Source organism: Rhinopithecus roxellana, chromosome 9, assembly GCF_007565055.1.
Source record: "Rhinopithecus roxellana isolate Shanxi Qingling chromosome 9, ASM756505v1, whole genome shotgun sequence".
Lineage (NCBI taxonomy): Eukaryota > Metazoa > Chordata > Mammalia > Primates > Cercopithecidae > Rhinopithecus > Rhinopithecus roxellana.
In genome coordinates, this window is record NC_044557.1 from 96,388,467 (window position 1) to 96,415,352 (window position 26,886).

The window sequence follows — 26,886 nt, forward strand, 5'->3', positions numbered from 1 at the left end:
ATTATATACATACATATACATGTAATATACATAATTATAAATGTAATTTTGCATTTTATGATATATGTAGTTTTGTATTTTGTTCTTTTAACTTAATATTCACATTTTTAAATTCAGCAAATGCTAACTGAGCTCCTACTATATGCCAGACATTGTTCCAGGGGCTGGGGACACATTCGTGGACAGACCAGCCATAAACTCCTACTGTCATGGACTTAGGTCTAGTTCATAGAGAAAGACAATAAACATAATTCAAATGATGTTAGGAGGTGACAACTGTTATGGAAACAAAGAGTAGGATGAAAGAAGATTGGGAATATTCATAAAATAGTTTCTTGTGTTTCTACCATTTTTTTTTTTTTTTTTTGAGATGGAGTCTCACTTTGTCACCCAGGTTGGAGTACAGTGGCACAATCTTGGCTCACTGCAACCTCTGCCTCCTGTGTTCAATCAATTCTCCTGCCTCAGCCTCCTAAGTAGCTGGGATTACAGGCGTGTATTACCACGCCCAGCTAATTTTTTGTATTTTTAGTAGAGATGGGGTTTCACCATGCTGGCCAGGCTGGTCTCGAACTCCTGACTTCATGATCCACCTGCCTTGGTCTCCCAAAGTGTTGGGATTACAGGCGTGAGCCACCGCGCCTAGCCATTTCTACCATTTTCTTATGTCCTCAGTTGTATGTTGTCCTTGATGTTGATGAATTTTAATTTATTGAGAGCCTTAGGACTATATAACTTTATTATTCTTTTTTTGCTTTGTTTTGTTTTTGAGATGGAGTCTCACTCTGTTGCCCAGGCTGGAGTGCAATGGCACAATCTCAGCTCACTGCAACTTCTGCCTCCCAGGCTCAAGCGATTCTCCCGCCTCAGCCTCCTGAGTAACTGGGACTATAGGTGCGTGCCACCACACCTGTCTAATTTTTGTATTTTTAGTAGAGATGGGGTATCGCCATGTTGGCCAGGTTGGTCTCAAGCTCCTGACCTCGAGTGATCTGCCTGCCTTGGCCTCCCAAAGTGCTGGGATTATAGGCAGGAGCCACCGTGTCCAGTCAGGACTAAATAACTTTAAATCACGAGAGGACATGGGAGTCATTGAGAGTAAATCCTTCATTTCTGAGGTGAGGAAACAGGTCCAGAGAAAAGAAATGACTTGCTCAAAATCATACTGCCCCCAAGTAGCAAAGCAGGGGCTTACATTTTAATTAAAGTGATTTTCATTAATTCTAAAGATGGTTCTTTCAGAATCCTACTATGCCATTTCCCTATATTGAGAAATTTAATTTGTGTCTGGCTTTTATTAAAAATAATGCTTCAGTGGGCAGCTTTATACAAATAGCATCTTAACGAAAGCAAGTCTATCAATAAAAACAACAATAATAATAAATAATAGAAAATGTTAGTATTTACTGAGCTCTTAAATTTTCTATGCCCTGTGCTAAGCACTCTACATGAAATAATATACATCTGATAATGAGTACCATAGTTTCTTCATTTTTTTTTTTTTTCCTTTGAGATGGTCTTGCTCTGTCACCCAGGCTGGAGTGCAGTGGCCCAATCTGTTCTCACTGCAACCTCTGCTTCCTGGGTTCAAGCGATTGTCCTGTCTCAGCCTCCCAGGTAGCTGGGATTACAGGCGCACATCACCACATCTGGCTAATTTTTGTATTTTTAGTAGAGATGAGGTTTTGCCATGTTGGCCAGGCTGGTCTCAAACTCCTGACCTCAGGTGATCCATCTGCCTTGGCCTCCCAAAGTGCTGGGATTACAGGCATGAGCCACCGCGCCCGGACACTTTATTTTATATTTGAGAAAATGAAGGGATTAAAACTTAAGGCTGACCAAGCCCGGGGTCTGACTCTCAGCTTCTATCATATACAACTTTCCGAGTTTGAATATTAAAACAGCAATTGTCAACAAAAATCCCCCAAACTCTCCAATTAAGAAAAAAAAAGCAAATGTCAAAAGCCAAGATAATCAGGTACATACATTTATTTAAGAGTTTACCAAACATTTAAGTTTTACCAACCTTTTACTGATTATGTTTCATATGTAATTGTTGCTTTTTATAGCCAGGGACAGTTGGAATTGGCAGTTTCCTAAGTTCTAGTCAGTTCTCACAGTAACACAGTGAAATAGGTGATAATTGTGCCTGTTTTATAGATGAGTAGTGTATTATTATTATTATTATTTTTTAAGATGGAGTTTTGCTCTTGTTGCCCAGGCTGGAGTGCAATGGCACAATCAACCTCTACCTCCTGGGTTCAAGCAATTCACCTGCCTCAGCCTCCCAAGTAGCTGGGATTACAGGCATGCGCCACCACGCCTGGCTAATTTTTGTATTTTTTAAAGTAGAGACAGGGTTTCTCCATGTGTTGGTCAGGCTGATCTCGAACTCCCGAACACAGATGATCCGCCCACCTTGGCCTCCCAAAGTGCTGGGATCACAGGCGTGAGCCACCATGACCATCCTTAGTGTAGTATTTCAGGTGGAGCTTGCACACTGAAGGATTTAGTTAATGTTTACAGAAAGGAAAAAGGAGTGGGGAAGCAAGGCAGGTGGAATGATTTATGCAAAGCAGGGAGCTAAGACTTGGTCTAGAGTCCTGGTTCACCTCCTCGTAGGTATGTGACCTATGGCAAAGTACTTGAACTGTTTGTGCCTCCATTTTCTCATCTGAAAACAGGGAGGTAATAAAATATCTTTCATAATGTTGTAAGGATTACATTATAAATGGTTAGAAATCACTTTCTATAATACTGGCAGAAACTAAGCGATTGATCAGAGGTTATTGGTGGTAATAGTTCCTTCTGTCATTATATTTCAAATTAAATCCTTCTGTCATTGTATTTCAAATTAAATCCTTTTGTCTTCTAATGATGGTATTTCTGTAAAACACACAAAAAATATTTTTTTAAGGGCATTGATTAATTAGTATAGTTTATTAATCTTTTAAAATGTCATTGATAAATTAATGACTGTGGACACAATTAAGAATTCTCTTTTTTTTTTTTGTTTTTTTTTTGTTTTGTTTTGTTTTTTGAGGCGGAGTCTCGCTCTGTCACCCGGACTGGAGTGCAGTGGCCGGATCTCAGCTCACTGCAAGCTCCGCCTCTCGGGTTTACGCCATTCTCCTGCCTCAGCCTCCCGAGTAGCTGGGACTACAGGAGCCCGCCACCTCGCCCGGCTAGTTTTTGTATTTTTAGTAGAGACGGGGTTTCACTGTGTTAGCCAGGATGGTCTCGATCTCCTGACCTTGTGATCCGCCCGTCTCGGCCTCCCAAAGTGCTGGGATTACAGGCTTGAGCCACCGCGCCCGGCCAAGAATTCTCTTTTTCTTTTCTTTTGAGACAGGGTCCCACCCTGCTGCCTAGGCTGGAGTGCAATAGTGCAATCACGACCCACTACATCCTTGACCTTATGAGCTAAAGCCATCCTCCTGCCTCGGCCTCCCAAGTAACTGGGACCACAGGCTCACACTACCATACTCAGCTAATTTTCCTTTGTTTTTAAATTTTTTCTACAGACAGGGTCTCGTCATGTTGCCCAGGCTGGTCTCAAGCAATTCTGGGCTCAAGCAGTCCTCCCACCTTGGCCTCCCAAAGTGCTGGGATTACAGGCATGAGCCACCACCTGGAGTTCTCTTTTTCTATAGGCAAAGATTTCATCTAATTTTGATGGTGTACTATATAAGGTGGGTGGAAAAGCAGAGATGAACTAACCTCTCTGTAGGTTTTGGGGTCACAGTAGGGTGAAGCTCAGAAATGAATGGCCCACCCAGCCATTTTTCTCCCTTCTGTTCCTCTGGAGCAATCTATGATTTTATGGCATCTTGTCCCTTCCTTCAGGTGACGCCCTTCTGTGCCTGTGCCTTTTCCTGATGGAAGGAATGGGATTGTCAGAGCTAAACATGCCAAGTGAGCAGTCCTTTGGGCTGCTGAACCACAGCAGGGGCTGAAAGAGCTGTTAGTGGAAGGGGTGGCACATTCTGAGCATGCCCTCTTGGATTTTTTTGCAGCCATTGAGTCTGTAAATGGAGCCACGGCTTGGTCTGCAAACCGCTTACAGCATCAGTCAGCATGAGGGAACAGCCTATCCCTTGGGAAAAAACTCTCCTCGAGGGTAGGGCTTGGGAAAAAGTGAAGGCGTGCAGAAAATCTTTTCCTCTTCTCCCTATTCAAATCTTGGCAAGAAAGCACACTCTTCATTTCTGTTTCCTGTATCAGCAGCAGATTCCCAATTTGAACTTCAAGGCATCGTCCTTGCTTCGTCATACGTCAGCTTTTCCGGCTGCAAACAATTTTGCTTCTCTAGTTGACAAGGACTCTAATAACTCCAGGTGGTGAATGGGCGGTGGGGAATACAGTTCTGTAGAAATACAGCTCTAAAGCAATACAAACACAGAGGGAAAAAATGGGAAACTTGGCAAGGGGGAAGTGCTGGAATAAAGCATTTTACCTTTATTGACATTGAAGAAACCTCCCCTCAGCTGAACTCCAGATTCATTCAACACTTCATGGTTTAGCTGCACAGCGGAGTATTATATAGCCTTTAACAGCGGTGTGGCTGACGTTCCTTTATTAAGGAAGGTTGATAAAGATACACTGTGAGATGAAAGACAGCAGATTACAATTCAGTAGATGAACCATTTTAATAAAAATATGTGCTGCGTTTATCTAGATATAGACAGGAAAAACATTTGGAAGGTTGTCCATATGGTGTGGGTGGTTGGATCATGGGTGTTTATATTTTCTTTCATTTGCTCATATGTATTTTCAAATTTTTTTGCTGTAATCAATATGTGTTACTCATATAATCAGGGTGAATAGTGCATCGGGGCACCTCATTTACTGCTTGGGTCCTCCCTTTTTTTTATCCATTCATTCAACATATTTAGGGAGGCTCTCTAGGGGCCGGGCACCGTGGCAGGAACTGCAGTGGGCACAGTCACAGCTGACGTTGTAACAAGAGGTGGTTTTTGGCTGTTTATTTCTTTTTTTTTTTTTTTTTAAGTTAAAACATTTTTAAGCTAGAAGTGTAAAATAATTAGAGGCTGGGCGCGGTAGCTGACACCTAATAATCCCAACACTTTGGGAAACCAAAACAGGAGGATCACTCGAAGTCAGGAGTTTGAGACCAGCTTGGCCAACATGGCAAAACCCCATCTCTACTAAAAACATGAAAAAATTAGCTGAGCATGATGGCTTGTGCCTGTAGTCCCAGCCACTCCAGAGGCTGAGGCAGGAGAATCACTTGAACCTGAGAGGTGGAGGTTGCAGTGAGCTGAGATTGCACCACTGCATTCTAGCCTGGGTGACACAGCGAGATTCTCTTTCAAAAAAAAAAAAAAGGAAAGAAGAATTAGAGTTTGTGATAAGCACTGTGATGGAAAAACACCAGTGACATGCTAGGGAATGAGTGAAGGTGGGAGGGGGGTTCACCTTTGAAATGGTGATGGGGGAACTGCTTTGAACCTGAAGGCTGACAAACAGCCAAGTGAAGAGACTGGAAAGTGTACTCGAGGTACAGAAGAGAACAGCCAATGTGAGGCAGTGGGACCCTTTTTTCTTCCTGCAGGTTACCTGAAGCGTTGGGGAAATGAGACTTGGAGTTGCCCCACTTGTGAGAAATATGTTAGATTTGCAAATGTGATGGAGGCTCATAGATAAACCTTGTAACTTGGGGGACAACTTTATGGCTCCTGTGAGATTGGTTAATGTTTTGCTAAATAACAGGAAGGTGTCAGTTTGATTGGTTGCCTTCTTACTTGGGTTGTTTTTGAATAGCGGCTCTGATGTCATCTTTCAATGCTGGATGAGCCCTTCCCAGGAGATTCTCAGGCCTCTGTCCCCTGTCCTCTTTCCCTTTCTTCATTAAATATCCATGGAGTCCTCATCCCTAAGGCAACACTGGAGTCCCTGACTGTGGTGGAAATGTTTGGAGATGTCTCTTTCCTCAAGGATTCAGTGTTCATTCATCCTGTGAAAAGGAAGAGAGTATCACTTGATAGAACTCCCAGAATGTTCAATTGAGGAGTGAGACTGGATACAGAGGCAGCAAAAACTATACTCTAGGTGCTGAAGCGTACTGAAAGATGTCTTTGAGTGAAGGCTGGCAGCAAAATGTAGAGTCTTCTCTAAGGACAACTGGGCAATAACAAATCAGGAACCATAAAAATGTTCAGATCCTTTGACCTGGTAATTACAATCCAGGGAGCTTATGCTGAGGTCAGAGTTTTTTAAAAGGAAAAATAAAGAAAACAGAATGTCTCTAATAGCAGTTAACAGTCAATAATGATACAGTGCTCTGGAGCCTTGAAAGTATTTTCTTATACAGTCTTCACAAGAGCTTCCCAACATTTCTGAGAAGTAGATAGTCTTATCCCCATTTCACAGAAAGGAAGCAAAGATCAAGTGAGTGGGTGTAGTTCACTCTGGCAGATTCAGAACCTGAGCTCCAGCTCATGAATGGTTGCCCAGTGGGTTTGGTCAGAAACTCAAGGTACAGCTGGGCGCAGTGGCTCACACCTGTATTCCCAGCAATTTAGGAGGCCAAGGTGGGCGGATCAGCTGAGGTCAGGAGTTTAACACCAGCCTGGCCAACATGGTGAAACCCGTCTCTATTAAAAATGCAAAAATTAGCCAGGTGTGGTGGCACATGCCTGTAATCCCAGCTACTCACTCAGGAGGCTGAGGCAGGAGAATCGCTTGAACCCGGGAGGCGGAGGCTGTAGTGAGTGGAGATCGTGTGACAGCCCTCCAGCCTGGGGCGACAGAGCAAGACTCTGTTTCAAAAAGATAAATAAATAAAAATAGAAAAAAAAAAAAAAAAAAAAACTCAAGGTACAGTGGTGGGAGTCAAAAAAGCCTAAGGAGAAAACCAAGACTGAAAACAGTTATTGAGCTTAGTCTGTGCCTAGTTCAGTCTCTAGCATTTTACAAGTTTTCTCTGAGTTAACACAACAGACTTGTGGGGGAAACTGAGGCTTTCAGATGTTGAATAACTTGTGTAAGTTGTAGAGCAGGTTTCAAAGCCTGACCAGGTTACATCCAGAGTGTAGAGGTGGTTTCAGCTTTGCTCTGTTGCTCTCTGCATTCACAGGAATGCTTAGGAGTGAATACATGAATACATGGATGAACAAATGGATTAGGGAGGTTAGGACATGAGAACCAGCTTCTGTAGAGAACTGGACCTCAGGCTCCCCGTGGAAGACAGGTTCTTTTCCATAGTTCTGCATTTTCTACCTGCAATACAGGAATGCGGTTGCCCAGGCCCCTCCCAGGAGAGTTGCAGCTTCCCTGGCCCTCGAGGCCACACTTCTCCAATACCTTTTGCCTAAAGGCTCTTTTTCCCTAGAGGCTCAACTCATCCCTTGCAAAATACCCAAAGCCAAATGAGTCTAGGGGGTAAACCAGCCATGTAGGATGTGGAACTTTAGCAACTGAAAGAAACTGAGGTATTTCAGTATGATGAAATACTCTGTAGTCATTAAAATGATAGATGTGTGTAGAAATATGAGAAAGTGTTGGGAGTCGCATATATCTGAAGAAACCAGTGAAAGCAATGTGCCTTTATTTATTTATTTATTTTTGTTTTTTGAGACAGAGTCTCACTCTGTTGCCCAGGCTAGAGTGCAGTGGTGGGATATCAGCCTACTACAACCTCTGCCTCCTGGGCTCAAGTGATTCTCCTGCTTCAGCCTTCAGAATAGCTGGGAATACAAGCATGTGCCACCACGCCTGGCTAATTTTTGTGTTTTTAGTAGAGACAGGGTTTCACCATGTTGGCCAGGCTGGTCTCGAACTCCTGGCCTCAAGTGATCTGCCCGCATTGGCCTCCCAAACTCCTGTGATTACAACTGTGAGCCACTGCACCCGGCAAAGCAATGTGCATTTACATGGATAAAGATTGGAAGATAAGAGGAATGAAAACTGTGTAAAAGTACTGATATCACGTGGTATCACCATCCAGTTTGCTAAGCCAGGAGCCTCTGGGTCATCCCGACAACCCCAGTCTCCTCTTCCCCCAGATTGAACTTGCAGATTCTGCATCAGTTAGCATCTTAATTCTGGTGCCTGTTCTTCATCTTCACTACCAATTTCCTTGTGCAGGCTCTCTCCTTATCCCTCTCCTGGACCCCACAGCAGCCTCTTAAGTGGTTTGCTGGCCCTGTGTTCTCTCTACCACTGTAGTCCATATTGGACCCTATGGTCAGAGTGATCCTGATATAAAACATATCTGATTATGTGTCTCCCTTGGTTAGAAGCGTCTCTTTACTTGTGGTTGCCTTCAGAAGGCAAGCTCAAATTTCTTAGTGTGGTGTTTGATGTCCTTTACAATCTCAGTGTGTCACAGCAGCCCCACAATCCCCCGCAACCCTTGGCCCCCTGTGTTCTCTTCTTGGCCCTTTCCCCTTCCCTTCAAGACTAAGCTCAGAGGTCCCATTCTTTTTTTTTTTTTTTTTTTTCCTGAGATGGAGTCTCGCTCTGTTGCCCTGATGGAGTGCAGTGGTGCAATCTTGGCTCATTGCAACCTCTGCCTCTTGAATTCAAGTGATTCTCCCGCCTCAGCCTCCCGAGTAGCTGGGATTACAGAGGCATGTGCCACCATGTTCGTTTAATTTGTTTTTGTTTTGTTTTGTTTAGTAGAGATGGGGTTTCACCATGTTAGTCAGGCTGTCTCGAACTCCTGGCCCCAAGTGACCTGCCTGCCTCAGCCTCCCAAAATACTGGGATTATACCTGTGAGCCACTGCCCCTGGCCAAAGGTCCTATTCTTTGTGAAGCCTTCACAGTTGTCCCGGGGAAAGTTGGTTCCTCTACCCTTCTGAATTACAAGGAGTCATGCTTTGTTTTAAGTGCAAGATGACAGCCTGTCCTTTCACTAAACTCAGCCCCTCTGGAGCAGGAACTTGATGTCTTACTGTCCTTCTTCCCAGACCCTCAGTCTGATGCCTAGGACACAGTAGCGGGGTGGGGTGGGGGGGGAAGAATGTGTGTTGATTGAATGAATCAATGATTGAGTGAAACCATTTATTCTCTATAGTATTTTAAAACTGATTTAATAATAAATAAAAGTTTCCAAGAAAACAGTCTGCAGGAAAGCCACAGGACCTTGTGACATTTAAAAAGATAGAGACAATGCAGTGTCCATAGAAACTGTGGAGTTGACAGATTGGGTTTGAATCCTGGATCTGTCACATACGGAGTTTCGGTTGCCTCATTTATAAAATGGGCCTGATAATTGTACCATATAGAATGGTTGTGAAAAAGCAAACGAAGAAAACAAATCAAGAGCTTAGAGCTTAGTACAGTGCCTGGCACACTGTAAGGACTCACAAAATACAGCTATCCACAATGCGTAAATCATCATTAAGAGACTAGTGCTCTTATGTAAGCCTTTTTTTTTTTTTTTTGCATCTTTTGTTCAATTTTTCGACATAAATCATTGAAAGCTTTGACCTCAGAGAAAATGTGATTACATTCATGCAGAATGATGAAGAAAGGATTGTAGAAGAATAAATTCAGCACTTCTTGTAGGGGTCTTCTTTTCTGAGCCAGCTTCCTCTTTCAGGGAATTCTCACATGGGATAATGGAAGAACTTGTGAGTTCTTGTACATGGCAGGAATGGGCCCAGGGCAGCTAAGGAGAAAGATGCATCTGAGAGGGGCATTCCATGTTCCTCACAGGACTCATCGTATTTTGTTACTATTATTATTTTTTGAGATGCATTTCGCTCTTGTCATCAAGGCTGGAGTGCAGTGGCAAGATCTCGGCTCACTGCAACCTCCACCTCCTGGGTTCAAGCGATTCTCCTGCCTCAGCCTCCTGAGTAGCTTGGATTACAGGCTCCCGCCACCACGCCCAGCTAATTTTTGTATTTTTAGTAGAGACGGGGGTTTCACTGTGTTGGCCTGGCTGGTCTCGAACTCCTGACCTCGTGATCCACCTGCTTTGGCCTCCCAAAGTGCTGGGATTACAGGCATGAGCCACTGCACCTGGTCCAGTATTTTATTATTATCACTTCTCAGTGGACTGCTTCTTTGCTAGACTGTAAGCTCCCTAGGCCAGCGTTATGTCTATATTGCTCTCCATGGATAAAATTAGGACAGTGGATGAAAATTGTTGTGCATCAGATTTTTGCTTACATGAGGAAAGAGGTTCCTCATAGTAAAAGGCTGATGATTGCAGTAATGAGCTCCCTATAGTTGGAGATATTGGAGCTGAGCTAGACATTCACATGTTAAAGATACTATGAAAGATTTCTGCTTTTGGTGGGAGATAGGGTTAGAGGCTTGTGGTTACTCAGAGCTCATATCTAAGGGACTGTGCACATGTATGAACTCCTCCTCCGGTTCACATTGAGGACAGTGGTCCATCTGAACCCAGGTTATCTGAGGCTGGATGTCAGTATGTCAGACAAGTGGACCAAGCTTCTTGGATTATGAGGACTTTTCTATCAGCATCAACATTTGCAAAACATCATCTCCAGCCAGGCGCGGTGGCTCATGCCTGTAATCCTAGCACTTTGGGAGGCTGAGGCAGGTGGATTGCCTGAGCTCAGGAGTTTCAGAGCAGCCTGGGCAACATGGTGAAACCCCGTCTCTACTTAAATACAAAATATTAGCCGGGCATGGCCGCGTGCGCCTGTAATCCCAGCTACTTGGGAGGCTGAGACAGGAGAATCGCTTCAACCTGGGAGGTGGAGATTGGAGTTAGCTGATGTCGCGCCACTGCACTCCAGCCTGGGTGACAGCAAGACTGTCACAAAACAAACAAACAAACAAACATCTCCTTCCGTTTCATTGAAATTGACCAGAATTATAAGAGCTACCATATAGAACCCCTGAATCCTCCTGAAGTATGATAATTAAGGTAAAAGTCTGAGGCCTAGGATTGCCCTTAGTGTATGCCTTGAAAAAGCCACTTCATCTCTCCATGACTCAACACGTTTCTAAGTAATATGCCCACCATGTTACATACCATTTGGTTTCTACGTAACTCAAGAGGAAGACAAAAAGGCTAAATAAGGTAAGGGCTGCCCTTCTGTGTTTTGTGGCAAGGAGTGATTTCTTGGCCCATACAGTAAGGCGCAGATAGTTACTGGAACCTTAGCGCTTTGACTAGAGCTTCGTTCATAATCAGGATTTCATGGATAGGCTCCTTGGTTGCATGAAACTCTTGATATGTTATGCAAACGTGTGTGCATGTATGTGTTTTACCGGGGGGGGAATGTCCATACTTTTACGGGATTTTCAGTTGGGCCTGTGACCCCAAAATGTTCATAATCATTTACCTCCATCTTAGTGCTCTGCTCGGCTGTCAAACTGCAAACAACCCTGGGAGAGATAACATTGTCATCTTTTCCCCTTTAGTGTTAATGAAAAAAAAAATCAGCTTTATAACAGGATTAGGAGAAGCTAGCTAGATGGCATGTTCTGTTTTTGTCTGTAAAGGGGAAGGGATCATTTATGTTCAAAGAGTTAAAGGGGAATTAGGGAATTAAGAGGCTGCGCCCTCTGTCACATCCAAGTTTCTGCCCTCTATAGATATTTTTGCCCAGAGTCGACCCCAGAACAGGGGTCTGATTTATCTGAGAGTGTTGTAAGTGGAGTCTAATTGTTGTTCTCAGAATGATCATTTTTCACCTCCCAAGGGCGTCTCCGCGATACCATCGCAGGCGGTAACGGTGCTCTCCTGGCGCTGGGCGTCTGCCAGGCACACGTGCCGCGCCGGGAATCGCGGGCGAGGCTCAGTACTTGACCCGAGGGGGAGAGGCGGGCCCCGCAGCCTAGCGGTTCCAGGCGGGGTATGGCAACTTCGCAGGGCTCAGCATCGAGTCCCGATGTCCAGTTCCTGCCATTTCCAAGCCCGCTGACAAGAGGCAGGTCACCGCCACCTCTGAACCTCCGTTTCCCATCTGTACATCAGAAAGGCTGGAAGACCCCAACCCACTCAGAAGCTATCTCGGCGCGAAGGTGCTGCCCCTTTAAGTAGGCCGGGGGGTGCAAGGGGGTGGCCACGCCTCCTTCCACAGCACGCCGCGCCCGCCGACCACCTGTCTCCGGATTCGCCCCGCCCCTTCGGGAGGGGCGGGGAGGAGGGGCGGAGAAGATAGGCTAAGGATTTACCTTGAGGGGCGGGCGTGCGGCGCATGCGCACGGCCGGACAGGTCCGCGGCGCCCTCACTTCCTGGCATTCCCCCCTCCCCCTCCTCGTCGTTACCCTGTACATCCGGGTCACTTGCCCTCCCCGCTCGGAGCCGCCGCCGCTGCCGCTTGGCTTGTCGCGGCTCCGCCACAGGGGCAGGTGCTGAGGGGCTCCCGGTCCGGCTGCTGCCGCTCCCCCGTTCCGGACCCGGGGCTCCCCCTAGCGCCGCTGAGGAGCCGCCTCTGCGGCTCGAGGAGGGCGGAGGAGCGGGACTGAGAGCGTCTGGAGGCTCGAGCGGAGGGTGAGTGATTGGTTTTTGCCATTTTCCCCTCTTCCCTCACACTCCTCGCTTTCCTGCTCCGCCACCCCATTTTGGCGAAGAGGCGGGTGCGGCGGGGCCCGCGCTGGCGCGGGGCTTCTTCCTTCTCAGGCGCGCTGGGCCCGCCCCCGGCCCCGCGGCGCCCCGAGGCCGCTTCCTCTCCGGCCCCGCGGCCCCGGCCTGCCCCCGGCGCTCATTCATTCGGGTCTTCCTTTCTTCCGCCCCCTTCCTTCCACTGGCACCTCCATGCGCGCTCTCGCCGCCCCCTCCCACCCCAGATCCTGCGCCCGCCAGTGACTCCTTGCTCCCCGGCTCGTCCCTCCCGCGTCGGCGTTGTCCCCCCGCCCCATCCCGACTCCCACCACTCCTTCCTCTTCGCTGCCACTTTTCCTCCTTCTCATCCCCTCTTCCCGTCCTCAGCTCCACACCCCCTTCTCCTCCGGGCTTCGCCACGCCGCGACACCCAGTCCTGGTCACTGGTGTTGAAGTTGGTGTCTTTATCGCTCCCCATCACTTTGCCTTCCACCTGCGCGGCCAGACCTTCCAACTTAGATACTGCGTTGTCCTTTTAATTAATGCTCAACGTTTAAAGTCCAGATTCTCAGTCTTAGGGTGTGGTCTTAGTTTGTTTCCAAACACGCAATTTCTACTATAATTACCCAAATCTATAACTGTCAAACTCTAGTGGAAGTGGCAATTGCTGTGTGTGTGTGTGCGCGCGCGCGTGTGTTTTAACCTCATGGCTATTCTGGATCATACTGAGTACCTTTTTTCTTTTTTCCTGGAAGACTTCTATGACGGATTAATTTCCTCTGAGTGTAAAATTTGGCAGAACATTATTATTCTTTCCACTCCTCTGGATTCCTCCTCACTTGGTCCCTTGACTGATTTGCAACATTACCTGTTAATACATTGCTGTAGAAATGTTTGTTGGTGATATTTCTTGTCTCATCTGTCAACAACATTTTTTGAGTACCCCCTGTGTGCAGAATACTGATGAAATGCCCGAATACTTGGAGTACCACAAAGTGCCATTCTGGATAAGACAAAGGTTTTTGGAATTTGCTTACACATTTTTTCCTACTTCTGTGTAAGTGTATTGAGTTTGCCACCTTTTAATCTCTATGTGAAAAATGTGTGTCCGTCAGTTTTGTGTGTTTTAAGTCTTACTGTGTGGGAGATCGGCATTCCAGAGGAGTGTTTTATATAGCTAAAGGAATTTCAATCACTCGGTGTTTGGTGACTTACTATCGCAAATCATTTTAGACAAATATACCTCAAGAAAAACACACTGATCCTTTTAATTCTTTAATTGTATTTAGTAATAGAAACAGAAGCTTTGTGTCTAGAACTGCTTGATAACTGGGGCTTATTTGATAGCCTGTTTGTAGAGTGTTGCAGTTAACTGAAACTCCCTAATCAGCATTCATAAAATGAAATTACAGCATTTTTTTTTTTTCGTGTGACTTTCATATCCATGATAATGAACTCCAAGAGAGGCTCGTAGTCCTAAAGCACACCTACCTGCATATTACTATGATGATGCTATTGCTGTCAGTATTTATGGCAGCATTTTCTAACAGCTTCGTTTTTGGGGAGCTTGGTGTTAAAAAGGTACTTGACTGTTTGTCCCTGCTTAGGTTTTAGATAACCACTTCAACAGTTAGATTTCTTAATGAGAGAGAGAGAGAGAGAGAGAGAGAGAGAGAGAGAGAGAGCAGAGAGAGACAGAGAGAGAGAGAGAGAGAAAGAATATGTATTTCCAGAACAGTTTTGCTAGGATCATAATCTTTAAAAATCTTTAAAACTTTAATAGTGATGTAGCTGTTTGTGAGGAACCTCTTGGTTTGTAAAACGTTCTAGACTATATAGTATGAATTTTAGATTATGTAATTGGATAGAGGCTAGATTTTTCACTCTCAAGAAAGTGGTTGATCAGAGGGAGGCGTGGTTAGTAAGTTAATTCTAGTTGCCCCAGAAGAAGTATAATTTCAGATGTTGAGTAAAGCTAAGTGAATGCAGTTTATTTTTGATAGATTTTTGACTGACATTTAAACTAATCGAAGTTAAAATTCATTTCTCTGAATTCTTCAGGAATAAACAGGGTTTAAAAATTTACAGGTTAAATTAGTGTCCCTCTTGAGATTATTTCCTCATATCTGAAATGGTCATTTATCTTTATATGGTAAATAACAATTGATAGAGAAGTATAGAGGGGTGCTTATTTTACTCCTAGTCTCCGTGGGGGAAAATACTGGATTGTCACTTATTTGAGGTTACTTGACTCTTACTAAGTATTAATGCATTCAACTGTAAGAACTTACAATTTTCTCTTACATTGTTTAAGGAAAACAAGACTGTAATAGTTGGAAATAACTTAGTGGCATACCTCCTATTTTTGGTCTCTTCTGTAACTACACCAGAGTTTAGCGCAGTGCCTGCCTGGTGCATAGTGGGTACTCAATCATTATGTTTTGAACAATTGAGTTAATAGCACGGTCAAAGAATCTTAGACTGTAACAGCATTTTGTAATTATGTGGCAAAAATTTTTGAAAAAGATGTTGATTGCTCTGAACTGTAGTTTTTTTCAGGTACCTTGTATATTTTTAAGACTGCTGGCCAGATGCAGTGGCTCACGCCTGTAATCCCAACACTTTGGGAGGCCGAGGCGGGCTGATCACAAGGTCAGGAGATCGAGACCATCCTGGCTAACACGGTGAAACCTCGTCTCTACTAAAAATACAAAAAAATTAGCTGGGCGTGGTGGTGGGCGCCTGTAGTCCCAGCTACTTGGGAGGCTTAGACAGGAAAATGGCGTGAACCTGGGAGGTGGAGCTTGCAGTGAACCGGGATCGCGCCACTGCACTCCAGCCTGGGCGACAGAGCAAGACTCCATCTCAAAAAAAAAAAAAAAAAAAAAAAAGACTGCCATATTGGGTTATTTAATTTGCTTTGAGATCTTTGGGTGAGGAAGTATAGATATGATTTTGTGTTATACTTTAGTGCATATGATGGATTTGTTTGCTTAGAATGGGCATTTGATATATGTATCTTGTCAGCATTCATGAACAACAGTGAATTCAAATAATTTCTTGTGCATTTAGAGTTTCTGAAAGTCCACATAAATATTGTTGGGTGTGTGAGCTCATTCTGTATTATGATCAGTTCACTAGATTCTAGCTCTTAATTATGCTGTAATATTGAACACCTACTATATGCCAGATTCCTTATAACCATTAGGTTAGTTTTATAGCAACTCTGCAATGTGTAATTTAACTTTTATTTAATTCCTAATTAACATTAGGAAAGTAAGGCTCAGAGAGCTTAGGTTAGAGGTATGCCATTAATCATAATTAAATATTTCCAATTACGTATACTTGTCAAGTATACTCTCAAGTGGGAGATGTTGAATACTGGCATTTGAACCCATCACGTTTACTTAAATTCTATTTCAATGTACTAATCTTATATTTTATATGAAGTATTTGTAAAACATACTTAAGATAGCAAATCTCAAAACTTTTTTCAGCTGCCATGGAGGATGGATAATGTTCACTTGTTCTGTACTCTCCTGTAAGCATTTACAGGATTGACAGCTAGCTGTAGTTTCACCCCTTTCCCACTTGTACAAGTAATTAGAATGCAAATGAGTCACATTTGTAAACTTTTTAAACAAAGAAATCATTCTTAGAATTTTGATTATTTAAATATAAACATTTCTTGCAACACACCTTCACATCTGGATAATGGTACCATGGGTCAGAATGACTACTTTTAAAGATATTGTGTAATTTTAAGTAGAAGACTTAATGCAGAGATATATTTTTGTAGCTATTTAATTCATTTTGAAAAGATTGATCATTAACATTAAGGTACTATTGTATGTGACACTGTGAAGCCTGAGTCCTGTACAGTTATTTTTTGCTAATGCAGTAATCTCTTCTTGGTATATTTTAGTTGGTGCATTATGTATGATATATATTAAATTCTAGATTGATACACACCCTTTCTACTGTGTTTCGAGCAGGGGTCCCCAACCCCTGGGCCATGGCCTGTTGGGAACCGGACTGCACGACAGGAGGTGAGCGGCATTACTCCCTGAGGTCTGCCTCCTGTTAGACCAGCAGAGACAGCATTAGATTCTCCTAGTAGCGTGAACCTTGTTGTGAACTGTGCATTAGAGGGATCCAGGTTTTGTGCTCCATGTGAGAATCTAACGCCTGGTAATCTGAGGTGGAACAGTTTCATCCTGAAACCATTCCCTCTGTCACCCTGTCTGTGGAAAAATTGTCTTCCATGAAACCGTTTCCTGGTCCCAAAAAGGTTGGGGACCATTGATCTAGAATATTTATTCCTTCCAATCATAAATTGGCATGTCCTCAGATAATCCAGATTAAACTGAATACTACTTTAGGTCAAGCATTTTCAGAAAACACTTGATAAGAAAGAAATTATGACATAGTCTCAGATGTCATAATGTGACATATGTCATATTGTTCCCGGACCAAACTGAGGGTCAGGCTGCTGTTTCTCATGGCCCAATAACAAGATGCAGGTGAACTGGAGAGGAAGAGAGTTTTTATTTTCTGCAGCCAGTTATAGGGAGAAGGCCTGGAAATTATTGCCAGACCAACTCAAAATTACAAAGTTTTCCAGAGCTTATATGCCTTCTAAGTTATATGTCTACATGTAAGTGTGCATTCATCTAAATAACATAAGTGATTAACTTCTTCTTTTTTTTTTTTTTTGAGACGGAGTCTCGCTCTGTCGGCCAGGCTGGAGTGCAGTGGCCGGATCTCAGCTCACTGCAAGCTCCACCTCCCGGGTTCACGCCATTCTCCTGCCTCAGCCTCCCGAGTAGCTGGGACTACAGGCGCCTGCCACCTCGCCCGGCTAGTTTTTTGTAGTTTTTAGTAGAGACGAGGTTTCACCGTGTTAGCCAGGATGGTCTCGATCTCCTGACCTCGTGATCCGCCCGTCTCGGGCTCCCAAAGTGCTGGGATTACAGGCTTGAGCCACCGCGCCCGGCCCGTGATTAACTTCTTTTAATCTATAACTAAGGCCGAAGTCCTGAAGAGCTTCCTCTGCAGCCTCAGTAAATTTACTTAATCTAAATGGGTCCAGTTGCTGGGGGTGATTACCCTTATATTGTCTCCTGCAAAATCATAGAGGTTTGGGGAATACCTTCAGACCCCCAGTAAACTTGTTTGTGGAGACCTAGGGAGTTTCTTCAGACCTACAATAAAACTTGTTTAATCCTAAATGGGTCCTGTTAAGAATTCGTTCATTGTTTTATCATGCTTTAAGGCCCAGGAAAGGCCTAGGCAAAACTGGTGATGAGCTTTTGTTAGTCTCAGTCTTTGTATAAGGGCACTGGCTTTTAATATTTAACTGAACCACTCAGTCAGTACTGGAACAGTTGTTGTGGAGGCCTGCATGAGTGAAACCTGGCCTGCCGCAATATGACTATAATATATCGTAATATATATTATGACATATAATATGACATATAATGTGATAATTTAAGGATTATTTATGCCATTTATCTTAGTGAGGATAATAAAGAATCGAATTCTGTGAAATCTGTGACCTGAGGTACACTTTTATAGTTTGTTGACTTGTTGACTTTGCCAAATCCTCTAATTAGTAAAAATTCTCTAATTGAGAGATTCTTCTCATTGTAACGTTCTAGTATATATGGACAAAAACATTGAATTTAATTTGACAAATTTGCTTTATATGATAATGTGAAGATCCTCAGATTATTAAATGGGAGTAACGTCCCTGTTACATGCCTCACTAAACTGTTGTGAAATTTTTATGTTAATTTCAATTCAACATAACAAGGAATGCAGCATATAATTTTACTAATGTATTTCTAAGTCAAATGATTATTAAAAATAATTTTGTTTTTGGTCACCTGGCACAATATGTGCTATGTAGATTGCCATTAACTACCCAAGTAGTTATCAAGCACATAAGTAGGGTTATATTACAGTGAATAAATCATTTGTGGTTCTTCCTTACAATAGAATAGAAGATACAGAGAGAGTGTGAATTCAGTGATATGTGTTACATAGGTACCTAATCTTTTTTTTTCTTTTTCTTTTTTTTTGAGATGGAGCCTCACTCTGTCACCAGGCTGAAATGTAGTGGCACAATCTCGGCTCATTGCAACCTCCAACTCCCTGGTTCAAGAAATTCTCCTGCCTCAACCTCCCCAGTAACTGGGATTGCAGGCACATGCAACCACGCCTGGCTAATTTTTGTATTTTTAGTAGAGATGGGGTTTCACCATGTTGGCCAGGATGGTCTCGGATCTTTGGACCTCGTGATCCGCCCGCCTCTGCCTTAGGTACCTAATCTTAACTAGTTCAAGATAAAAGACCCTGTTGTAATGTCATGTAAACTCTGACCTGAAGAGTAGACCAGTCAAGAGGGAGAGTTTACCTGGGGGTAGGAAGAGAGAGAGAGGCAAAAAGCCTGAAGATAAGAGAAGTCATGTTAGAAACTGATACTGGTTATAGTATGACAGTAATGGAGACTGTAAAGGAAGAGTGGGAAAGATGAAGCTAAAGAGGTAGACGAGAAGTAAACCATCTGCATGAGTCATGTTAACAAGTCCCGTTCAGTTCCAGCTGAAGGCAATGGGAAAACCATTACAGGATCTTAATAGGGGAGAGAATAAAATACTCAAGTTGTCTTTTGGAAAGACTGTCCTGACTGCTTCTGGACAATGTATTAAAGGTGAAGTGAGATTGGATGCAGGGAGACAAATTAAACGGCTGTTGCTAATATCCAGGAAAGAATATTGATGATGTCAAATCTATAAGATGTGATGATTTACTGGAGTGATGATTTACTGGATGCGGGCTGCATTGAGCCAGTAGCTTTGCCTCCAGTGGTAGAGTAGGGGATAAAGTTTTCCCCAAAGGGCTAGGTGCCAGCCCTTTTTCATGTAAAGTTGAGATCCTTCTTGGGGCTAAAGCTAAGCCAGGTGTGTTTCACGTAAGCATTTTCCATTGATTTACCGCATTGTTAGTCATTGAGTGTAAGCTGACCCTAGGAACATCAGGCTGGACACTTGTGAGGCCTCCATGAGTTGGGCATTCAGTTTCCACTGGAATCCAGAAGCAAGCTAATAGCTGCTTTTCAGAAGGCATAAACCTGATTGCTGTGTCAGGGAGGCAAAGCGTTCAAAACCCCAAGGGGCACCTGTAGGTGGAGGCTGCCTCTTTTTGCCAAATCCTCTCATCAGCGAAATCATGAGACTTATGGCTCAGAGTGGTCCTTAGGATTGTGGGGCCCCAAAGGTACTAGTGCACTTTTCTACATACAGCCCTTTCTGGTTGGAAAAACCCTCACTGGCTCTTAAGTGAGTCTTTTAAGTACAAAAGGATAACACATCAGTTCTTCTTCTTTTTTTTTTTTTTGTTACCGAGTCTCACTCTGTTGCCCAGGCTGGAGTGCAATGGCGTGATCTTGGCTCACTGCAACCTCCGCCTCCTGGGTTCAAGTTATTCTCCTACCTCAGCCTCCTAAGTAACTGGGACTACAGGCACACGCCACCATGCCCAGCTGATTTTATATTTTCACTGGAGACAGGGTTTCATCATGTTGGTCAGGTCTCGAACTTCCAACCTCAAGTGATCTGCCTGCGTCGGCCTCCCAAAGTGCTGGAATTACAGGTGCGAGCCACTGCACCCAGCTTTTCAGTTCTTACTATACATTATGACGTAGAGGCAACAATAGCACATTGAATTGGTCCAAAACATGCCACCCATAAGTCACATTTATTTTCCTAACCACTGTAAACCCTGCCCAGACCCTGTTAGCTTAATCTGAGTGTCTGCCTGACAGGACTAGATAGAATGGTTACCTAGGTGCCTATTTCCAAGAGAACCAAAAAATTTGGAATCTCTCCCTGAACTTCTCTGGGCAAACCTCCTGGTATATCTGGCCTTCAGTCCATCTTGGGGATCAAGGAGACCTCAGCCCCATTCCTAACCGTCTTTCTCATTAAAGTAGAAGAGTTTGGGGGTGGGAGCAGAGAGGGATCAGGGAGTGGGGAGGGGAAGAGAGCAACTCGGTGCAGGTAATCAAGGCTTTATATTCACTTTATATTCTCTCGCAGTTTAATGTTTTTGGTCTACTTGAAGCTCTGTACTTGGCAGCAAGGCCATCATTACTTACACCATTTCTTTTAGTTTGGGGGATTTGGCTCAGCAATTACAGCCACAGCCTTTCACCTGGGACCATGGGGCTTGTTGCCCTTATTATGATATTCCCCTCCTTCCACCAGCCCAGAGGATAGTGAACAACTACCAAGCCACCATTTGGGTGGCTAATTTCAGCCTCACTTCTCACTGCTCAGTTTCTAAACATTAATTCCACTCCTGTTCATTAACAGGTAAACAGGTGAGGGAATCTTTATTCCCACCTTCTTCCCATCCACCACTAGGATCACTCTCAGATCCCAGGGTGTCTTCCCTTGTCCCAGAACTCAGTCTGCAGGGCCTTTATCCTTTCTCTTAGAGAGTTATGGCTATGTCAGCATCCCACCCTCTTTCCCCAGAACTGTCAAGAACCATGATCGTCTGAGATTTTATCCTACTTGCAAGCTAATAAGTTATCCTGCCACATTTTCATGGAATCTGGTAGAAGACATGAAACTCCTGGGTTAGAGATCAAGGGCGGATTATTATTCTCTATCATAGTAGTAGCCAGAGTATCAGCATTTGTGCTGGTTTTCTGAGCCTCATTCTACAGGATGACATGAAGAGGACCAGGTAATACTTGTACACACAGTGGGCTATCTTGTTGGAGAGAAGCCCTGAGTTAAGGGAACCCAAATCTTTTCTAATGAGCAATAAGCATGCCTGCCCTTTGCTCTGGAGGGATACATTATATGTATTATACTGAACAGACAGTAAGCATGCTTGTCCCTTGCTCCAGAAGGAGATACTATCTTTATTTCTCAAGGCTGTTCACTCTACAAACATTCTTGAAAAGATACTCTCTAGAGCAAAGGGCAGCTGGTACCTCTGCCTGTACTGTATGAAAAAGAGATACCTATGAAGCAGCCTGCCCTACATGGTGAAACCCTGTCTCTACTGAAAATGCAAAAAATTAGCTGGGTGAAGTGGCGAGCGCCTGTAATCCCAGCTACTCAGGAGGCTGAGGCAGGAGAATCGCTTGAACCTAGGAGGCAGAGGTTGCGATGAGTCGAGTTCATGCCACTGCACTCCAGCCTGGGCAACAAGAGTGAAACTCCGTCTCAAAAAAAAAAAAAAAAAGACGATATGTATGAAGAATTATATCCTAACATAATAAATTATACTTCGTTAAATCCGACATTTAAAAAAGTGCCAGGCACACTGACTCACGCCTGCAATCCCAGCACTTTGGAAGGCTGAGGTGGACAAATCACTTGAGGCCAGGAGTTTGTGACCAGCCTGGTTGACATGGTGAAACCTTGTCTCTACTTAAAATACAAAGATTAGCTGGGTATGGTGGTGCACGCCTATAATCCCAGCTACTTGGGAGGCTGAGGCACAAGAATCACTGGAATCTGGGAGGTGGAGGTTGCAGTGAGCCGAGGTCATGCCACTGCATTCCACCCTGGGGGACAGAGGGAGACTCTGTCTCAAAAAAAAAAGTTCCTGGCATATAAGAACACAACACGTATTATTATTGTTGGTGCTGTTCATTTTTTAATCTGTTTTTGAGGGCAAAGTTACATGTAATGACCTTGGTGGAAATTTGAGATTAATTTCCTCAAAGATAAGTTGGTCACTTTAATAACATTTACTCAAAAAGTAATGACTGGCATGTGCAGACATCTTTCAATTTGAAAGAGATCACAGAGTTTTAAGAATTTCAGGGACATCGAATTTAAGTGAAATATGAGAAAACCACCTTAGGATGCAAGGTGTGAGATTAGTTTGCTTTCTTTATATCAAACCACAGTTCTCTCCAGCAAACTAAAAGATGTTAATTAAACACATTTTCAGGGAGGCTTCTTTCCCTTTATATAAAAGGACAGCATAGATTTAGGTAGATGAGAGAGAGGCTAGCATAGTTAGTGAAGGGAATATTCAAATTCATAATTTTTCTTTTCTTTGTGTTTTTTTTTTTAGGGGAGTAGGGCTCCATTTTATTTATTAGCATCTTATAAATGATCCTCCCTTCCAGTTATTTTCTGTAAACAAGTCTTCTAAAAATGTTACTTTGAAAGCTCACTTGCTGAAGATTATTTGTTATGTTTGAATTTATTTTGATTTAAATGTTAAATACTAAATGTGTCCTGGTATTTAGTAAATATATTTACCGAGTTTTTTCTAAAAGTATGGAGAAGTCAGCTTCATTTATTCCATTCATTTGGATTAAAGCATACATGAATTTACAGACTTGGAAACTTAAAACAATCTTCTAGCTATGGAGCTAGTTCTCAGTTGCCAGGGGGTAAAAGCAGGTGGATCCCTGAAAATGAGGGATGATGCATTTTGGAGTCTTTTTGATAATTGGAACTTCTGTATAAAAATGTGAATGTGGTTAAACTAAAGCTTCGTCCTTCTATTTATAGAACAGTATGTTGAAGCAGTAGTCAAAATATGTAGCCTGGTTGGCAACCTTTTGAAATGGGTGTGCCAAAGTTCCGTTATGGTATGTGCGATGGTGACAACTGGCCGGTTTTCAGTCTTTGGTATGTGGCACTGACCTCTTAGTAGTGTATTAACATATTAAATGTGAGTCTTTTAAGAACTTAGTTTTAGCAGATTTTCATTGTTTGTGCCTTATAAGCAACTTTTAAAAACAGTGGTTTATTAAAATTAAAGTTTTTAAAGCATTTTCAGTATGCCTAGTTTGGGTAGGAAGGTAGCCTATGGATTTAAATAATTTTTTTAAAAAATATATAAGCACTTGACAATTCTTTCTAGTTGAGATCTGCAAGTGGAACTTTTTGTGAAATTCTTCCACTGCCCCTTGTCTCTCAGATCCCTTCTAGGATCTTGATAGGGTCTCATAAGTAAGAGATGAATGAACAGTTTTGTTTATTTGTTTTTTGAGACAGAGTCTTACTCTGTCACTTAGGCTGGAGTGCAGTGGCTCACTGCAAGCTCCGCCTCCCGGGTTCAAGTGTTTCTCCTACCTCAGCCTCCTGAGTAGCTGGGATTACAGGCGCGCACCACCAAGCCTGGCTTATTTTTGCACTTTTAATAGTGATAGGGTTTCACCATATTGGTCAGGCTGGTCTCGACCTCCTGACCTCATGATCCACCCGCCTTGGCCTCCCAAAGTGCTGGGATTGGACGCGTGAGCCACCGCAGCTGGCCAGTTTTGTTTTTAAAAGCATAACTGGTTAACTGTTATAGAAACTGTCCTGAGTCATAAAGTAGGGCTAAACAGGTACCGGTACCCTAAGACAATTTATTCCAGGTAGTTTTAACCACTGTATCTAGGTTACATTGCACGTAAGGTCTTGTAGCAAATTCCTGTACCTAATCTTTAGATACATCGTTTCCCTCATCTTCTGTAAAATAGAAACTGTAAGTCACCATTTCATGAATTATTTGAGAATAGTGGAAAGGAGACTACCAGGAACTATTCACTCACTACTTGCCTTCAAGCCTCCTCTCTTTAGATATGATTTTGCTGGATTTCTATCCAAAGAAAGTTCTAGAGATGGCTTTGGATAACTCTGCTTTATTTTTTAGTTTCTAGTGTAGGAGTATACATATATAATATACATACTTGTATTCCTATTATGATTCTGTATATTGGGGGGCCATAATTAATATGGAAGAAATAGGCGACCTTGTTTTTACACCTCAATCTTTCTTGGTAAAGATGTAGAGCCAGAAGTACTCCACTGAAAGGTAGAAAGTAAAAATCACTTGTAGTATTGATCATGGGGATAAGTGGCATGTGTGCCATTTTGGTATGCTATTTTGATTTATGTTTTCATTTAAAATGTTTTCTCACTGGTTTTTGACTTTGGCATCTAGAAAAACCTAATCATTCCTTCAGTAAACATAATTATGTACTAACTTTTTTTCACTATCTTTTTAAAAAAAATTTTATTGAGGTATACTTTATATACCATAAAATTCGCCCATTTCAAATGCACAATTTAGTGATTATTAGTAAATTTATTCAGCTTTGCAACCATTACCATAGTCTAGGATATTGTCTGTTAACCCAGTAAGATCCCTTGAAGTCTTTCATACTACCCCTAGCCCCAGGCAACCACTTTCCTGTCTTCTAGCTCTTACCCACTCCCTTCTCCCTCTCCCTCTTCTTCTCCCTCTCCCTGTCCCTGTCCCTGTCCCTCTCCCTCTCCCTGTCCCTCTCCCTCTCCCTCTCCTTCCCTCTCCTGTCTCTCCCTCTCCCGTCTCTCCCTCTCTCCCTCTTACACTCTCTCCCTCACTCTCTCACTCTCTCACTTTTGCTTGATTATTCTTTCCTGGACATTCTTTCCTGGATTATTCTTTCCTGGACACAGTATCTTTTCTGTCTGACTTCTTTCATTTAATTTACGGTTCATGCATGTTGAGTGTATCAGTAATTTGTTCCTTTCTATTGCTGAGTAGTATTCCATTCTGTGGATATGCCACATTTTGTTTATTCATTACCAGTTGATGGGCGTTTGGATGGTTCACAGTTTTTGGCTGTTATAAATAATGCTGCTATGAACATTTGTATGCAGATATGTGTGGACATATGTTTTCTTTTGCATAGATGCCTAGGAATAGAATTATTGCGTCATATGGAAAACTTATATAATTTTTCAAGAAACTGCCAAAACCAGACTGTCGGTGTGATTTTACGTTCTATGAGTGGTGTATGAGGATTTCAGTTTCTCTAAATCTTCCCAACACCTGTCATTATCTTTTTAATTATAATTATTCTACTGGGTGAGAAGTAATATACATTGCCGTTTGAGTTTCCCTAATGACTAATGATGTTGAGCATCTTTTCAAGCCATTTTTTTCTTTTCTTTTTTCTTTTTTTTTTTAAGAAAGGATTTTACTTTGTCACTCAGGCTGGAGTATAGTGGCATAATCACACCTCGCTGCAGCCTAGAACTCCTGGGCTCACGTGGTCCTCCTGCTTCAGCCTCCCAAAGTGCTGGGACTACAGGCATGCACCACCAAGCCATTTTTTCCATCTGTTTTGGTGAAATGTCTGTCATTTCATTGTTTATTGGGTTGTCGTCTTATCGAGTTGTAAGAGTTCTTTATATATTTTGTATCCAGGTCCTTTGGCAGATACATTATTTGCAAGTATTTTCTCTCAATCTGTGACTTGTCCTTTTATTTTCTTAATAGTATCTTTTTTTTCTTCTTCTTCTTAAGTGATGGGGTTCAGAGTCGAAGTCTTGCTGTGTTGCCCAGGCTGGACTCAAACTCAGGGCTCAAGTAATCCTCCTGCGTCTGCCTCCTGAATAATTGATACTATAGACGTGTGCCAGCACACTTGGCTGTTAATAGTGTCTTTTGAGGTGTAAGGGTTTTGACTTGGTAGACTCTAGTTTAAATCCTTTTTTTTCTGTTAAGAATAGTGGCAGTGTGTGTCATATCTAAGAAATCTTTGCCTAACCATAGATTATGAGATTTACTCTTGTGTTTTCTTCTAAAAGTTTTCTAGTTTTGGTCCTCACATTTAGGTCTGTGATCCATTTTTAGTTAACTTTATGGTGTAAGTTACTAAGTTCAACTTTTTGCATGTGGTTATTCAGTAGTCTCCAAACCATTTTTGAAACTGTCCTTTCCTCTACTGAATTGCCTTTGATATCTTAGTTGGTAATCAGTTGACCACAAACGTTTGGGTTTATCTGTAGATTTTTATGTCTGTTTCATTGATCTGTCATTCTGCTAGTACCACCACATGGCTTGATTACTGTAGCTTTCATACTGTATTTTAGTAATGAAAATTTTTGTAAACATACATGCTCATATTTATTTAAAAAAATGAAACAATATAGAGTAGTAAAAGAAAAAAGCAAAAATCACCATCTAGGTAGTCACTGTTTTGGTGACCATCTTTCCAGGCATCTTTATGCATATATATATATTTGATGAGTACATACACATATTCTCCACATTTATTCATAGAAACACATCAGTATTTGCCTACACTCATTGTTCTTGTGTACTTTTTGAGTGAATACATTTATTGTCAGATTTAAGAGAGAACTGATTATTTTTCTTTCTGCGGGGACTTTTGTAATTCTGTGCATTTTTACGACTTAAACTTCTCAGCAGACCGAAGCCTCTTTGAGCTAAGAACTATGAGTGCATTTTTCTTGGTAGCATGTTTAAATGGAATTTACTTCTCACTTCATCTGGTAAAAGATGACTTTAAAACTTTGTTCTTGTTGTTGTTCTGTTTTTTGGAGACAGAGTCTTGCTGTTGC

General features: G+C 42.7%; 1 protein-coding gene across 19 annotated transcripts in view; it reads left to right on the forward strand.

Moving 5' to 3' along the window:
• The window catches only part of FAM49B (family with sequence similarity 49 member B), a 175,945-nt gene that overhangs the window by 64,149 nt on the left and 84,910 nt on the right, over nt 1-26,886 (forward strand). The window contains exon 1 of one of the 19 annotated variants that reach the window (XM_030938039.1): nt 12,175-12,448. The exons of 14 other annotated variants lie outside the window; for them this stretch is intronic. The gene's annotated coding sequence lies outside the window, so the exon portion shown is untranslated. Of the gene's footprint in view, nt 1-12,174; nt 12,449-26,886 lie in introns of those variants that run through there. 4 more of the 19 variants (XM_010372137.2, XM_030938050.1, XM_030938045.1 and 1 more) reach the window with 4 other exon arrangements.